Source organism: Callorhinus ursinus, unplaced genomic scaffold (genome assembly GCF_003265705.2).
Source record: "Callorhinus ursinus isolate GAN/ISIS: 27379988/994484 unplaced genomic scaffold, GSC_fseal_2.0 scaffold20, whole genome shotgun sequence".
In the NCBI taxonomy this organism is placed as follows: Eukaryota; Metazoa; Chordata; class Mammalia; order Carnivora; family Otariidae; genus Callorhinus; species Callorhinus ursinus.
This window is the reverse complement of record NW_027397082.1, coordinates 28,763,380-28,780,879: the sequence shown is the minus strand read 5'-3', so window position 1 is coordinate 28,780,879 and position 17,500 is coordinate 28,763,380. Positions and strand designations below refer to the sequence as shown.

At 43.9% G+C, this 17,500-nt stretch overlaps 1 protein-coding gene and 2 pseudogenes across 3 annotated transcripts in view; 2 read left to right on the top strand and 1 right to left on the bottom strand.

Moving 5' to 3' along the window:
* The window catches only part of BMS1 (BMS1 ribosome biogenesis factor), a 49,784-nt gene extending 49,263 nt beyond the window's left edge, over positions 1-521 (bottom strand). Inside the window, exon 1 of one of the 3 annotated variants that reach the window (XM_025880626.2) lies at positions 417-521. The gene's annotated coding sequence lies outside the window, so the exon portion shown is untranslated. Of the gene's footprint in view, positions 1-271; positions 364-416 lie in introns of those variants that run through there. The other 2 variants (XM_025880627.2, XM_025880629.2) reach the window with 2 other exon arrangements.
* A 3,617-nt stretch (positions 522-4,138) lies between these two features.
* LOC112830582 (striatin-3-like) lies at positions 4,139-16,201 on the top strand (annotated as a pseudogene).
* Positions 16,202-16,278: 77 nt separating this feature from the next.
* Positions 16,279-17,500, top strand: LOC112830888 (PHD finger protein 6 pseudogene; annotated as a pseudogene).

The window sequence follows — 17,500 nt, the reverse complement described above, 5'->3', positions numbered from 1 at the left end:
TGATTTCAGGACGTTATTTTTCTTCTCTATTACATTTTGTTCCCAAACTTGTACTGACACTTTTCTCCCTCTCTTGGGGGGCGGAGAGAGGGATGGGAAAAGCACAATTTGGAATCAACAGATGTGGCCCCGGTCTGAGTCACCTGCTAGGATTATCCCGCCAAGGAACGACCTCTCTCTTCTCCCTGCCACCTCCCCACCCGGTTCGGGCTCTCTGCACGAATTCATTCAGCCATCCCAAGGACCTTGGGAGCAAGACTCCGGCACGTACTATGTGTGACCGGTCCGGCGCCTGAGGCGCTCTTCAGGGGCAAAGACTGTCCTGGCCGACTTTGCCAAGCACGACTCGCAAAACTCTCAGAGCCCCAGTCCCCGGGACCCCACCACCGCCGCCTCCCCTACCCCGTGGCCGTTACCGGGTTCACAACTGCTACTTCTTAGGCCCGCATGGACAGCGCCGGAAACGGAAATGCACCCTACGCGCGGACTCCACAGGCCGGCAGGAAACAAGGATATAGAAGAAAGAGACCGGCCAAAGGACGACTCGCGGGAAAGCCAGAGGGAAGGCTCCTGATTGGCTGAGGACGGGCGCAGATGACAACTGCGCGGTGCGATCCAACCCGAGGCGCGGCCCGGCGGGGACGGCGGCCGCACTGCCCACACGGCTTTGGGACTCCGACCCGATTCGTCGCGCACATTTGAGTTGCCCCGGAGGCGACGGTGCGGCCTAAAGCCCGTTCCTTGGTGTAGGACGAAAGACGAAGTAACACATTTAGTCTCGGTCAACCGGAGTCATGGCACCCGTCGCCTCCGAATGCCACCGGCATCAGGTCCCTGCATGGCCTATTGGAATAGCCCACGGTTGGGAGTCTGTCTGGCTCATCTGTCTGCTCATCCTTGAAGATGACAGAGTTGGACAGTCTCGGACTTCTTTAGTACTGTAATTCCCTCTTTTGCCAGCACCGATACTGAGGGCAGGGACAAACTCTGACTCAGCACGTTCTCTGGTCCTGGAAATGGGCCTTTCCCCGGAAGAACGTAGCCTCTTGCAGTTTCTTCCAGCACAGGTTTGCCCTCCCAGGGCCCTGCCCATTCCCACCTGAGGGACTTCCTTGAAGTTCATCTAACCCCCATCTCCGGTGAGCTGGGATGTCCTCGTGGCTACAAAGCTGTGTACATTTTCAGAATTTGTGTGTCCCTCTTGCCTTGGAGGTTTTCTTTTCAGTGCCATCTCACCAGTGCTCCTGAGACTCAGTTCTACCCCCACAAAACTAGGCTCACTCTAGTAATTGAGACCTCTGTGCTTCATGCTTTTCACAGTGAGCTCGTTCTCTCCCTCTGCATCCCACAGGTACTCACTCTGCAGTGCTAGGGTGAGCTACCCTACAGGGGGCACCCACTTCTCTCATCTGTCAGGAGTGTGTAATTTTGTAACTCCCTCCAACAGTATCCCTCTCACTTCTTGGAGCTTTCAGTTTACGGGTAGATAATCCCAACATTCTCTTGGCTCCATGAGTCCCACTCTTGTCCTCTGTCTTACATCAGCCCCTCACTCTGCTTGTGATCAGACCCTAGACTTTGTCAGGTCCAAGGATTGCAGTCCCCAAAGCATCCCACACTGACTGCCACCTCGCATCTTCAGGTTTCTCCCTCTAATGCCCTGAAATCAACTGTAATCCAGTCTCTTGTATACTGCCTCATCTCTCTGTCACCTCATCATATCTGCTTGGTAAAATAAGAGCCCTGGGTAAACCCTATTCTCCATCTACGGCATGCTACCACAAATGGCTGGAGGAAACCCTGGAACCAGGCTGACCATCCTCAGCTCAGTAATGCTAACTTTGCCTGGTCTATGCCATTCTTCCAAATGAGTATTTCACATCTTCTCTTCTCTCTTCAGTCCTTCCCACCACCTCTCCTTTCTTTGCTTCTGACTTCACCAAAAAAAGGGAAGTAGAGACTCCCACAATCACAGATTTTCACCGCCACATCCACTCATGCTCCCCTCTGCTACCTGCCCGTTACTGTAGGTGAACTACCGGTATGTCCACCTAAAGGATTCCTGCACTCAAGTGCAAGATCCCATCATCTCCAGGGTGTCACTCCCCCCAGTCTATTCTCTCCCCAACATCATCAGTTTTTACTGGACTATTCCCATCACTGTACAACATGCGGTTATCTCTCCCATCTTCAAAACAAACTCCTCTTGGCCCATTTCCTATAACAGATACTACACACCTTTTCTCTGTGCCTCTTTGTAGCAAACTTTTTTTTAATAATTTTTATTGTTATGTTAATCACCATACATTACATCATTAGTTTTTGTTGTAGTGTTCCATGATTCATTGTTTGTGCATAACACCCAGTGCTCCACACAGAATGTGCCCTCTTTAATACCCATCACCAGGCTAACCCATCCCCCCAACCCCCTCCCCTCTAGAACTCTCAGTTTGTTTTTCAGAGTCCATCGTCTCTCATGGTTCGTCTCCCCCTCCGACTTACTCCCCTTCATTCTTCCCCTCCTGCTATCTTCTTCTTCTTTTTTTCTTAACATATATTGCATTATTTGTTTCAGAAGTACAGATCCGTGATTCATCAGTCTTGTACAATTCACAGTGCTCACCATAGCACATACCCTCCCCAATGTCTATCACCCAGCCACCCCATCCCTCCCACCCCCCACTACTCCAGCAGCCCTCAGTTTGTTTCCTGAGATTAAGAATTCCTCATATCAGTGAAGTCATATGATACATGTCTTTCTCTGACTGACTTATTTCACTCAGCATAACACCCTCCAGTTCCATCCACGTCATTGCAAATGGCAAGATCTCATTCCTTTTGATGGCTGCACAATATTCCATTGTGTATATATACCACTTCTTCTTTACCCATTCATCTGTCGATGGACATCTTGGCTCTTTCCACAGTTTGGCTATTGTGGACATTGCTGCTAAAAACATTGGGGTGCACATACCCCTTCGGATCCCTACATTTGTATCTTTGGGGTAAATACCCAGTAGTGCAACTGCTGGATCGTATGGTAGCTCTATTTTCAACTGTTTGAGGAACCTCCATACTGTTTTCCAGAGTGGTTGCACCAGCTTGCATTCCCACCAACCATGTAGGAGGGTTCCCCTTTCTCCACATCCCCGCCAACATCTGTCATTTCCTGACTTGTTAATTTTAGCCATTCTGACGGGTGTGAGGTGGTATGTCATGGAGGTTTTGATTTGGATTTCCCTGATGCCGAGCGATGTTGAGCACTTTTTCATGTGTCTGTTGGCCATTTGGATGTCTTCTTTGGAAAAATGTCTGTGCATGTCTTCTGCCCATTTCTTGATTGGATTATTTGCTCTTTGGGTGTTGAGTTTGGTAAGTTCTTTATAGATTTTGGATACTAGCCCTTTATCTGATATGTCATTTGCGAATATTTTCTCCCACTCTGTGGGTTGTCTTTTGGTTTTGTGGACTGTTTCTTTTGCTGTGCAAAAGCTTTTTATCTTGATGAAATCCCAATAGTTCATTTTTGCCCTGGCTTCCCTTGCCTTTGGCGATGTTTCTAGGAAGAAGTGGCTGTGGCTGAGGTCGAAGAGGTTGCTGCCCGTGTTCTCCTTTAGGATTTTGATGGACTCCTGTCTCATGTTTAGGTCTTTCAACCATTTGGAGTCTATTTTTGCGTGTGGTGTAAGGAAATGGTCCAGTTTCATTCTTCTGCATGTGGCTGTCCAATTTTCCCAACACCATTTGTTGAAGAGACTGTCTTTCTTTGTAGCAAACTTTCACAAAGGAATTGTCAATATGTTCTCCAGTTCCTCTCCTCCTATTCTCTCTTAGATTCTCTTTGCTCCGGGCACACCACCCACAGTCTTGGCTGCTCCTTCTCAGGAGCCTTTGCTAAAGGTTCTTCCACTCCTACCTGACATGTTCAAGTTAGACAGCCCACAGGACTCAGCCTTTGATCTTCCCTTCTGTGTCTGTACTTCTCCCTGGTGATTTCATTCTGTCTTGTAGTTCTATATGGCATCTGTATCAGTTAACAATTTATTGTATCTCTGCTACAAATTCATTATTAATTGCCTACTCTAAAAATGTTTCCTTTGACACTGGCATATGTATTAAGTTTTGTAAGTAGGGGGCGATGGAGAGACTTTGCAGGGGCAAGCAGTCTTTCTGCCTGGTTTTGCTCTGCTTCTTGGCCAGGCTCCTGCAGGTGGGTCATCTTTCCAGGGCCAGCGCCTCCAGTATGTGGTGCCCAGCAGCATCTGCTGGTCAGAAGGCCCCACTCTTTCTCCCCCTACCCCCACCTCCTGGCACTTTTGTCATGGAGGGACTCTCCTGAGACACCTACCTTTTCCCCAGCACCCAGATGGGGATTGCCAACAAGTTCCAGTGGTGCAGCACTGCAGAGACCGCCCTGACACCAGTGGACCGTGGCCATACCCCTTCAATGAGGTCTAGATCTCAGTTGATAGGGCTTGGAGTTGAGGAGGGGGACTCTTCCTGGGCCTTCTATCCCTGTCCTAGGGTAGTGGCTGCTCCTAAGATCTGCTATTCTTAATATTCTTTAGAGTTTTCTTCTTACTAGCCCATACCTCATTGCTCCAATTCCCTGTTGTAGTTAATAATGCTTAATGTAAACTTTTCCTTTTCAAATTACAGTGAGTTTCTCTTTCCTGATTGGACCCTTACCAGTACACCATCATTTGCCAACAACTTCCAAATTTAATCAATGACTCAGACCTCTTTCTTGAACTCCAGCTGCCTCCCTGACATATCCTTTTGTTTTGTTTTGTTCAAGATAGAATCTCCCAATTATTAATGCCAAAAAAGAAAATTTTACACATCATTTAAAGATACACAATAGGGTGCCTGGGTGGCTCAGTTGGTTGGGCAACTGCCTTCGGCGCAGGTCATGATCCTGGAGTCCCGGGATTGAGTCCCGCATCGGGCTCCCTGCTCAGCAGGGAGTCTGCGTCTCCCTCTGACCCTCCCCCCTCTCATGCTCTCTCTATCTCATTCTCTCTCTCAAATAAATAAAATCTAAAAAATAAAATAAAATAAAATAAAAAGATTTTCTTAAAAAAATAATAAGGATACACAATAAATCAGTTATGTCCTGGTAATGGAACCAAATAGCTTGGGGACAAAAGTATGGGGACTCTTCATGCATGCATTTACAAATCTTTTGAATTTTGAATTATATGAATATATTATCTAAATTAGAATAAAAACAAAAATTTTAAAAACTTTACAAAATCTTTTCTGCCAATTATTTTATCCTCCCCCTGTCCAAAAGTGTATGTGTGATGTGATGTGTGGTGGGACCTTTAAAACTGAGCTGACATATGCATTTGGATGTATAACAGACATCTCAAATGTAACATGCCAAATAGACTGGCTGCCAAGTTTTTATCTCAGTTGATGACGATTCCAGCCATAAAGTTGATTAGGCCAGACACTTCAGACACATCCGTGTCTCCTCTCTTTTTCTATCCTCCATATACAACCTGTCAGGAAATTCCTGTTGACTCTACCTTTAAAATACAACCAGAATCCAACCACTTTTCACCATCTCTGGTACTACCGTTCTGAGCTGAGCCCCGTCTTATCACACATGGATTAACACAAAACCTCTTGATGATCTTCCTGCTTCCACCGTTGCCCTTACAAATTCCCAGTGCAGCAGCCAGAGTGATCCTGTTAAAACATAAGGTGCCATTGGGAATTTAAATTGTTATAAACACTGGAAAATAGTTCAGCATATTATTACCGAGCATATATTTATCCTATAAGCCAGTGACATAAATATATACAGAAAGACATATACAAGAGTGTTCATAGCATTATCCAAATGGGGAAAACTCCAAAAGTCCATCAATAAAAGCATGAATAAACTAGTATATTGATACGATGGAATAATACATAATATGTAACAGTGAAAATAAACCACCATGAGAGACAACATAGATGATGTTTAGTAAAAGAAGCCAGACACAAAGGAGAATATGTTCTTTGTTTCTGTTTAAAGTTTTAAAATTAGGCAAAATTGACATGGCAATGGAAGTCAGGATAATTGTTACTTTTATAGAGGAGGGGAATATATGACTGGGAGGGGTCTGTGGACAGCTTCTGGAGTGCCTAGTAATGTTCTCTCTACTCATCTGGTGCTAGTTGATGGCTTGTTGACTTTGTAAGTAATTATTGAGCGATACACTTGAGCTTTGTTTACTTTCTGAGTGTATATCCTATTCATGTTTCTAAGACATGTTATAAGTCAATGTATATTCTATTCATGTTTATAAGTATGTATTTTGTAGTCAATAAATTGCCATGTTATGTTCTTTGCCATTTTTCTTTCCCATTAATACTTAACTATGGATTAAGTTTCCCCATTTATATCTAGGAACCTTACAGAGATTGCTGAGGGGCTCCTTAGAAAAAGTGATTCTTAGCCTATTTGGGGTAATAGATCCCTTAGAGAATTTGATGCATGTGCAGGGGCGGTGGGAGCCAGTGGCCTTCCAATGCAGCATGTGCAGGGAGCTTGCCAGGGGACCATTTCACACACATGACCATGAGCCCATTAGTCCCCTGAGAATTCACAAAAATCACAAGGTGTGCTTTCATTTCCAAAGTTGATGGAAATTTGAGCCAACCTTATGTTGATCTCATTGGGCTGATGGCTATAATGAGAGCCCCCAAAAATCTAATTAAAAAACTGTATCTTTCTGTGATAAAAGGACCAAGTCCAAGGAAAACTTAATATATTTGTCGCCCCGATTTAATGCTTTGTTTCTATTCGCACCTAGGGTAGCCGGTGAGACATAGGCAGTGGCGAGACGCTGCGCCCAGTCAGTGAGAGAGCTGAGGGGAGTGGCAGAGGTGCTGTCCGTGCCGGGGAGGCAAGACCATGGTGCAGTGGCCTTGCTGGGGGTGAGGCTTTGGGTCCTGAGAAACAGCAGGGAAGTTTGGACAGATTAGCAGCCGTGGGGAGGGCAATCGAGTTTTAGCCTAATGCCTTGTTGGCAGAAGAGCTGCGTGGGTCAAGTTTGCCTTTGCATCCAGAATCTGGTGACTGATTTTCTCTCCGCCTTGCTCTGTGTGTTGCCCTGTCCCCCGGTCATCTGGGTCTGCATGTCCTGCAGTAAGGGCCATCACGGAGCACCCCAAAAGGACCCCGCAGATCCGCAGTTCAGATCTCATTCCCCATGGTCTAACCCGAAGGGGTGAAAAAGAACCCACTCCTCGACCTGGGACAAATACAGCAGAAAGTGATAGTCAAAAGTGCCAACTAAAGAAAAAAAAACGTTTCAAGTGCAAACACCGCATGCTCAGCACAGGCTGAGCACCGCCTTCCGCATCGGCAGCCACTAAGTCGGCAGCTGTGGGGAGTAGGAGCTGACCTCCCAGGGCTACAGAGCTAACAGCTGTAGAGCAGGATTTTGTTACAGATAACTCCACTTTTTGATAGATAGGCTAACGGTGCTTTGGCTATTAGGCTCTCATTTCAGTTCTGGGGAACGGAGCTCTGGTAGAGATCACAGACATATACAGGGGATGCCTCACAGCAGCTAGAGCTCATTCCAGCAGCCTGGGCGGGGCCGCAGCAAGGAATGGAGGCCTGCAGGAAGGAGTCCACCCCTGTGCTCCATTGGATAGGCCTGCCCAAGAAGACCATGAGTGCGCTCTCTCTCTCTCTCTCTCTCTCTCTCTCTCTCTCTCTCTCTCGCTAGCTGCAGTCTTTCCCAAAGCTGAGCCAGCAGACCGGGGAGAGCACAAAAGCCCGAGTTGCTCTTCTAGGATGCCATATTCTCTGGGTAGGGTTTACTGTGCTGAGTTTCCCACCCCTTCCTAGGCTCGGCCTCTCCCCTCTGAAAGCCCAGCATTGTCATACCCGAGGAAGGGGTCTCGGGGTCTCGGAGTCCTAGCCTGTAGGAAATCCCGGGTGAAAAGTGATCATGGACATTTGAGCTTCCTAGTGCCATATATTCTTCCATTACAAGAAAGGCAGGGAAATAGGAGCGAATGACCTTGAGATAGTTTTTTGACCTCTCTGGACTTATTCTCTTTTTTATAAAAGGAAAATTTGGACTAGATGAAGTCTAAGTTCCCTTTATCCCTTGAAGAGATCTTCTAGTTGCAAAAGGAGGCTGAATGGCAAATAAACCAGGCCATTCCGTAAGTCATTTGCCAATAATAGGCAATAGAAGTTTTTTCTACATGGTTACATTTGTTCAACTGTATTCCTTGCAAAAGTAAAGTGGAGGGCCCAGCTTAATCCTGGGCAGGAGCTCTTACCCTTCCCTGATCTCTTGCAGGGATTAGGGAGTACAGACAGGCTTAATGGAGGTGGTTGTGTTGGTTTTGGTTTTGGTTTTGCCAGGTCACCTCTCATGGGGTCATAGTATGTTTGTAAAGGAAAATATTTTTAGTTAATTTTATTTTGACAGCTTACCTTGTAACGGGCAATTTGCTAAACAGCTTTCCATTTGGCATCTTCTTTAATTCCTTCACCCACCGTTTCTGAAAGTTCTACCTCCATCTTACAGCCAAAGGACTGAGGCTTGGCTAAGTGGCAACATGTCCCACCGCACAGCAGATGTAGATGATCAAGCTGAATTCAAACCAGGGCACTTAAAGCCTGAGATCTCAACTACTGTGCTCATCTCCTCAAATAACAGAAGAACAAAAGCAATCAGTTCCCTTGTTTCATATTAGTAGACATTATGGAATGTGAGCTATTGCCCAGCAATGCTTTGCACAGGTGTTCTCTGACAGTTTGGGGGTGCCCTATACATAGCAGTCCACCTGAGCCCCGTAAGCTCCAAATGTGTGCATGAGAGAAACACTGTGCTTCATGATACCAAAGCAAATCAACAAACAAATCTCAGATGGATTCAAAGCCCACTTTGAACTGATCATGTACCTTGCCTCTTGCAACAGTGAAGGAGGAGAACCTACATATACGTTGTTCTTCAGCGTATGGGACATGTTGGGGGGGCAGTAAGATGGTTCTGAGACTCCACACCTTGCACATTCTTACCCTCAGAATGGTCTGAAGTTGGGCAATAGGCCACGTCTATTGTTGAATCATAAACCACTTTACTTAGACTTACTAGCATACACTTTCTCCCATTAATGGTTTTATTGGTTTGCTGCCATAATGTTAGCCCTGGCCCATGTTTACATCATGGGTTTCCAAACATAAGGCTTCTTATTCAATAATTATTCTGTTTATGTGTCATTTCTTTTGAGTCACTGAATTTCTGAGAAAACCTTGCTACTGCCTTGTTTCTCCTATGAAGGACAATCTACTGGGTTAAAAAAAATATTGACGTCTGATTTATTTGTTCTTCTTCAGAAAAACATTTGGGCTATACTGTAAGTATTGTTACTAAAATTTTTGCTTTATATAAGTGATGCACTTAAAGAAAAAATTAGGAAAACAATGGAAAACTGAAACTATGATTTGTTTAGGTATGAAAGTCTATGTCGAATATTCTCACACCATTGTTATCCTGTTTTCTGAGGTGTGAACAAACAGACTGTGATAAAACATTTGGCAATTTTTCACTTCATATACTTAATATTTAAGTTTTTTTCTCTTTATTGATGTTGCTTCAACCTCACTTCAAATAGGATTACTGCTGGGTGGAAAAAATAGAATGTATCTAATAAATGACATCTAAATATTGATGTAACTAAAACATTTCTGTTAAATGAATGGATGAAATCTATTCTCAGATTCCATGGGGATTATGTGGCATAAGCCCTTTCCCCAGACTGTTACAACCAGGATAAGTGGACCCAAGGACTACAGGTATAATGAGGCACTTGTATTATAGCCTGTTTCTGGGTCCCCTTGGAGCCTGAATCACCTAGCAATCCAGGAATATGAATTGTGTCCCATTTTTTGCACATGAGACAGCATGGAGTCACTTGGAGAAGACTTTGAGGAATTGTTGGAACTTTGGTGGTAATGGCTCACAGACCCACTGTAGAGGTTGACAAGGCAGGATAGTTCAGGTGGAATCTAAATAAAAATGACTTGTATCCGTTTGTATAGCAATCTAGCACTGTGTATGGAGTCTGAATGTACTCATGGCCTCTAACTCAGAATTTCCCCTCAAGGAAATCATCAGGGAAACAGACATGGGGATGTCCCTCAGTGACTGGAATAATCCCAGTAACCTGAGAGAGCTGCCATCAAGTGCTCACTCTGAGACAGGACTCTGAGAAGCCTATTTCTCAAATACTAACTCACTTAATCTTTACAAGAGTGCCTAAGATGTAGCACTATTATCTCCATTTTACAGATGGGAAGACTGAGGCTCAGAATAGTTATATCATTAAAGGTCACAGGCTGTGGGGCCAGTGCCACAGTTCAGAGAGTGGCTGTCTACCTTTACCAGCCCAAGTAGTGCTCACTGTGCCACCTAACTGCAGGTCTGCTCATGAATTCTTGAGTGCCCACTAGACCAAGGCCTGTTTGCATTTGCTCAAGTGGCCCACCATTAAATTGAACCAAATGAGTAATAAAATCAACAGGTAAATATTGTGAGATACCAAACATGACATGTAAAGATACTTAACACCAAAGTTACAAAGTGCTTTAAGGATTGAGATAGTATTTAATTAGAGCTATTAGGGAATTGTGTCCTTTCTCTTTCCCTAAAAGATTTGAAGCAACTTTAAAAGTTTCACACTTTTACAGTACTTTGTGGTTTTTTTTAAGACTGTTTTTGTTTTTAAATTCATTTGAGAGGGAGAGAGAGCTTGGGCATGAGAGGGAGGAGGGGCAGAGGGAGAGGGAGAAGCAGGCTCCCCACTGAGCAGGAAACCTGATGCGGGGCTCTGTCCCAAGACCCTGAGATCATGACCTGAGCCAAAGGCAGACTCCCAACCATCTGAGCCACCCAGGCACCCCCACACTTTTATAGTTCTTAATGAGAGGGTAAGTTGGCTCCCAAATTCTTTGCCATTCATGTAGGAACATTTGTCAGGCTTTGGGACTATATAGCTTCTTTTGTCCACTCTTCATGTCTGGGAGTTCCTCATACTACCTGGTTGTCCATTACTGAGATAAAACTGGAGCCAGCCTTCCCAGATGCCCTTGTGGCTGCTGTGGCTAGACTGTGGGCTGAGGCTGCCAGCCCTGATGTAGGGGTGTCCGCCCCTGGGACTGATGTCGGTGGTGGGGGAGAACCACAGGCTGCGGAGAATCTTCTGGCAGTGGTGGCAATGGAAGTGGTGGCCAGACCCGAATCTCTACTTCCCCTAGTGATGAATATTTACATCTGATTTCAAAAACCGTATAAAGATGGATACAGTGGCAACCTTAGTGAATATGGGAATTAAGACTTTTTATCCATAGCTAAGAGAAAATGTACAAAGCCAATTTAGTAGACTCCTACATAGACCACATAGAATTATAAACACACACAAGGCACCTACCTTCTTAGCCCTAAATACATGAGTTAAATTAAATCTAATCACCTGGAAAACTTGGAGAACATCTGTCCTTCCCTTCCCTTGGGGTGTTAAAGGGAGATGTTAGGGCTAGGTGTTGAATGACTCAGGAGTGACAGTCTGGCTCCTTCAATTGAGGGTGATTTTTTTTTTTTTCTCTTCTCCATTTAGTTCACAGCTACATTCTCCTGCTATGGTTTAAGCTAAAACATAGGGTAAGGTGGGTAAGGATAGTGTTATTTTCATCTCTCTATCCCTAACTGCTCTTAGAATATTCATTATACATTAATATTTATGAATAAAATCTCCACCTTGGGAAAAATCTTTTCACATAGTTATAGATCACACAAAGGGGTGATAACCTTTGTAGTGCCAGTCCTCTCCAGAGCTGGAAACCTAGGACCCCAGAACCCCTGCACAAAACCTTACTTTCCCCCTTAAAATGACCACATAACATTGTGCTTAAAAAAATTATACTTGACAGTTAGGAAATAAACATCAAAGGAAAAACATCAAAGAGGAGATCTCCTAGACATGAAATTACGTGTCATCTGCAGTGGCAGTTAAGACCAAGACTTGAATCTACCCTGAGTTACTTGCTTCCCAACACACATTCTCGTCTTCACCAGACACCACTATTTAGACTTTTCTCCTCAGTGCTCCTCTGCTTAGTCAAGGGAGTTTCATAAGGCCCGAGCATATGTTGGGGATAAATATATGTGGATGTAATAAATGATGAGAGGATTTTCAAAAATCAGGGGAGGGAGACAAAGAGATGGTGATGTGTTAATACCCAACCCCCAGGCTGGAAACTTTCCGACCATCCTAGGATCATGCCTCCCTCAAGCAAGACCATTCTAGGAGACTCTTTTATAGCAGGATTCTCCAGAGAGACAGAACCAAGACTACATAAATACAGAGACAGAGATATATATGATGTATTTTAAGGAATTTGTTCATGTAATTGTGGAGGCTTGGCAAATCTAAAATCCGATGGAGGTTGGCAGACTGGAGACAGAAAGAGTTGCAGTCTGAGTCTGAGGACTATCTGCTCCACCAAGAAGAGCCAATATTGCAGATGAAGTCTGAAGGCAGTTTTATGGAGAATTCCTTCTTGCTTGGGGAAAGTCAGTCTTTTTTAAATTCAAGCCTTCAACTGATTGGATGAAGCCCATCTAAGAGAGCAATCGACTTTATTCAAAGTCCACCAATTTAAATGTAAATCTCATCCAGAACACTCTCACAGAAACATCCATAATAATATTTGACCAAATATCTGAATTCCGTGGCCCAGCCAAATTGACACATAAAATGAACCGTCACCGGGACCTGCTTATCTAGGGCATGGAAACACGTACAATCACCCTGGGGCTTCTGCCAGGCTTCCCCTCTGGAAGACACCTACCTCCCTTAATTCCACTACATGGCCTTCTCCCCATACTCATGTGGCTTGGTTTCAGATATAATATAAAAAAAATCTGTGCATTTGCTCTATCAATGAGTACATCTGTTTTCACTCAATAAGCTGTCAATATTTATAAATAACCCACTATCTTTTGGATAGCTTAATGATGAGATAAACATTGTATTTAGAGCTTCATTTGAAGTAGACAATTATATAGCATACCCAGAGTAGTCATGTGGGTCTAAATGATGGTACCTAATCTACTGGTGTTGGTCTGTCCTGAAGCAGCCCTGAGATTTTTTTTTTTTTTTAAATTTATTTGTCAAAAAGAGAGAGAGTACAAGCAGGGGGAGTGGCAGGCTCCCCGCTGAGCAAGGAGCCTGTTGTGGGACTCAGTCCCAGGACTCTGGGATTATGACCTGAGCCAAAGACAGACGCTTAACCGACTGAGCCACCAAGGCGTCCTACAGCCCTGAGATTATTAAACTCAGAGTTCTGTTTATCTATTGCCACTTAACAAACCACCCAAAAACTTGGAACAACCACAAGATTTTTCCTGTGTTTTCTTCTAAAAGTTTTATACTTTTAGGTTTAACATTTAGGTCTATATCCATTTTTACTTCTTTTTTATATATTGTAGAAGGTATAGATCAAAGCTTTTTTTGCATAAGAATATGTAAATGTTCCAATGCCATTTATGGCATTTTGCTCATAGACAGTTCTCCATATATATGCTGGTCTATTTCTGGACTCTATTTTCTGTTCAAGTAATACATTTGTCAATATTTATGCCAATACCACCCTGTCTTGATTTATGTAGCTTTATAAAACTTGAAACCAGGGAATCTTAATCCTCCGATTTTGTTCTTGTTTTTCAAAGTTGTTTTCATTATTCTAGGTCCTTTACATTTCCATGTGTGTTTTGTTTATTTTTATTTTTTTTAAAGATTTTATTTACTTATTAGATAGAGAGAGAGCATGAGCAGGAGGAGGGGCGGGGAGAGATGGAGAGGGAGAAGCCGGCTCCCCGCTGAACAGGGAGCCTGATACGGGACTTGATCCCAGGACCCCGGGACAATGACCCGAGCCGAAGGCAGATGCTCAGCAGACTGAGCCACCCAGGCGCTCCTTCCATGTGAGTTTTAGAATCGGCTTTTCAGTGTCTGTTTTTTGATAAAAGCCTGCGGAAGCAGATGGACAAGAGCCTAGAATGATGGCTACCAGCAGCTCCTTGCTCTGATTTACAGCAGAGCAGGATATAGCAGTGAACCGCCAACCCCCCCCACCCCCAGCTGTAGGCATCTTACGCTGTGCCCTGGTAGCAGGAGGGACCTGGGACCTCGGAGAAACGTGAGCCTTTCTCAGAAGTGGTGGGTAAAGGAGTGGGTCCTGCGGTGGGCCCAAGCTGGGCCAGAGAGGGCAGTACGCCATCTGGGGGCGCTGCACTCTATCTAGCACTAGTGGGTTTGTCTGAAGATAGACTGGGTGCACTAGGATGTGGGATGGGCCAAACTGCAAACCCAGAGAGCAGTTTTGCCGAGAAAAGGAAAAGATGAAGAAAATGTGAAGTACTTTGTGAGAATAATGGTGTTAGCATATGCACTAAAACAAGAAAGGGTAAAATATTACAAATTATATGGCACAAAGCTGAACCATGATGATCTGAAAATGCCACCCTTTGAATCAGAAGAAACCAAAGATACAGAAGCTGCCACAGGACCTCAGAAGAGCCAGTTAGAGTGGAAGCCAGGCAGACAGCTATTAAGACAACATCTTTAGGAAGTGGGTCACACAGATACATTAGATGTACAGTGTTAGTCGGTAAGGCCGTTACTTGGACTGTCTAATCCAGAACCAAACGGATCACTGGAAACAAAGAATTTAAAACAGATCCTGAATGGAGGGGAGTCTCCTAAGCAAAAAAGACAAATCAAAAGGTCCTCTGGTGGTGGTCCTGAGACAGTTTCTTAGAAAATGCTGATGACAGAGATGAAGAAGAGGATAATGACCTGACTGAAGCCATCCCAGAAAGAAAAGACAAACATCAGATGAATAAATACAAAAAGGTAATGAAGGTTTAGCTGCTGACCTAATGATCCTGATACTGAGGAAGAATGGAGAGAATCTGAGTCTTGTGTGATTGAAGATGTTGAAGGAGCTGAAGAAGCATGAGGGGCAGGGATGGCACAGAATGGGCTAAACCAATAATGTTTCTGTTTGGAGGAGGCTAGTCATTTTCTATGGGTTCCAGTGATGTTTGTGAAGTGTAATAGGCCTTGGAGACCTTGCAGACTTGACGGGAATAAAACATGCAGACTAGAGCTATGGCTTGTTTGGCTGTCAACAGGGATGTCTTTCAAAAGACACGGAACCCTAAGTATACACTACGTAGGCATTTAGATGGAGTATAGGCATTCGCTTTTCATCCTTTAGAACTAGTGCTGGTTACTGCCTCTGAGGACTGCTCTGAAACCTTGGAACTTGGAAAAAAACAGCTTCTGCTCAAAAGAGTGTCTCTTTAGAGGTAAAGCCTACCTACACATGTAGGGCCCACACTGGCCATGTTCTGTAATTCCCTATTAGGCCTCATGGAGAACAGTGTTGTAGTGGTAAATACTGATGCAACCATCCAGTGGTAGAATATGCCTAGCCCCACTGTGGACCCTTATGATACATATGAACTAAATGTTCTACCTGGCACTTCAGTTGCTTGTAATAGATGCTGTTTAGGGTCTTGCTTGTAGTGCAATTAAAAAAAAAAAAAAATCAGTTACTGTCTTGTTCAGCAGATGGCACTGTTAGGTTATGGAATCCAGGAAAAACTGCCATGTATTATTCACTTAGAGACAAGGAGTGTGTAATACCTACATCAGTTCACTCAATAGCTGGGATCCAGTTCATATGGTGACCTCTTTCAACACTGAAAGTACAGGTAACTTATGATTGAGAAATATCAGTCATTGGTGATGATTTCATCCGATTCTGGTTTACAATCCAATAAACATATTAACAGAGTAGCAAATCATCCCACACTTCCTATTACAAAAAACTGCTAATGAAGATAGACACATCAAATTTTTTTACAATAAAATGGGTAAAATGATCCATTCTATGGTTTTTCATTTGGATGCTGTTACAAGTCTAGCAGTAGATCCTACTAGAATCTATCTGATGTCTGGAGCCATGGCTGTTTCATTAGATTGTGGAATTTAGACAGTACATAGGAAGAAATTTGATAAATCAACATATGTTGTTTGCCATCCATCAAAAGCATGTATTACCAGTGCAGGGGCTGATACCCTTGCCAAAGTATTTGTGTGAATCAACAAAAACTTGCATCATAACAACAGATTCGCTTGGACAGAAAGAGGGTCTCTATCACTGCCATCAAGAGGTCACCGCTGTGGAGCCCGTCTCTCCTCGAACGAAAGGAAACAACCTCCAGCGACAGAGCCCTGCTCCCAGGCGCTGCCGGAGAACCGACACCGACTTCTTTCTCTTTTCCCTCATTGGCGCTTCTCCGCTGCCGTTCGCCTCTGGGCCCCGCCGCATTTCTTGAGGCTTAAAGTGGCATTCTAAAAGCAATTTAAAAATCATGTCAAGCTCAGTTGAACAGAAAAAGGGGCCTACAAGACAGCGCAAATGTGGCTTTTGTAAGGCAAATAGAGACAAGGAATGTGGACAGTTGCTTATATCTGAAAACCAGAAGGTGGCAGCACACCATAAGTGCATGCTCTTTTCATCTGCTTTGGTATCATCACACTCTGATAACGAAAGTCTTGGTGGATTTTCTATTGAAGATGTCCAAAAGAAAATTAAAAGAGGCACGAAGCTGATGTGTTCTTTGTGCCATTGTCCTGGAGCAACAATTGGTTGTGATGTGAAAACATGTCACAGGACATACCACTACCACTGTGCATTGCATGATAAAGCTCAAATACGAGAGAAACCTTCACAAGGAATTTACATGGTTTATTGCCGAAAACACAAGAAAACTGCACATAACTCTGAAGCTGACTTAGAAGAAAGTTTTAATGAACATGAATTGGAGCCCTCATCACCTAAAAGTAAAAAGAAAAGTCGCAAAGGAAGGCCATGAAAAACTAATTTTAAAGGGCTGTCGGAAGATACCAGGTCCACATCCTCCCATGGAACAGATGAAATGGAAAGTAGTTCCTATAGAGATAGGTCTCCACATAGAAGCAGCCCTAGTGACACCAGGCCTAAATGTGGATTTTGTCATGTAGGGGAGGAAGAAAACGAAACAAGAGGAAAACTGCATATATTTAATGCCAAGAAGGCGGCTGCACGTCATAAGTGCATGTTATTTTCTTCTGGCACAGTCCAGCTCACAACAACATCAAGAGCAGAATTTGGAGATTTTGATATTAAAACTGTACTTCAGGAGATTAAGCGAGGAAAAAGAATGAAATGTACACTTTGCAGTCAGCCCGGTGCTACTATTGGATGTGAAATAAAAGCCTGTGTTAAGACTTACCATTACCACTGTGGAGTACAAGACAAAGCTAAATACATTGAAAATATGTCACGAGGAATTTACAACGTTCTTCTGGAGGGTTAAGCCGGTGCAACAAGAAAAGGAAGAAAAATGTATAATAAATACCA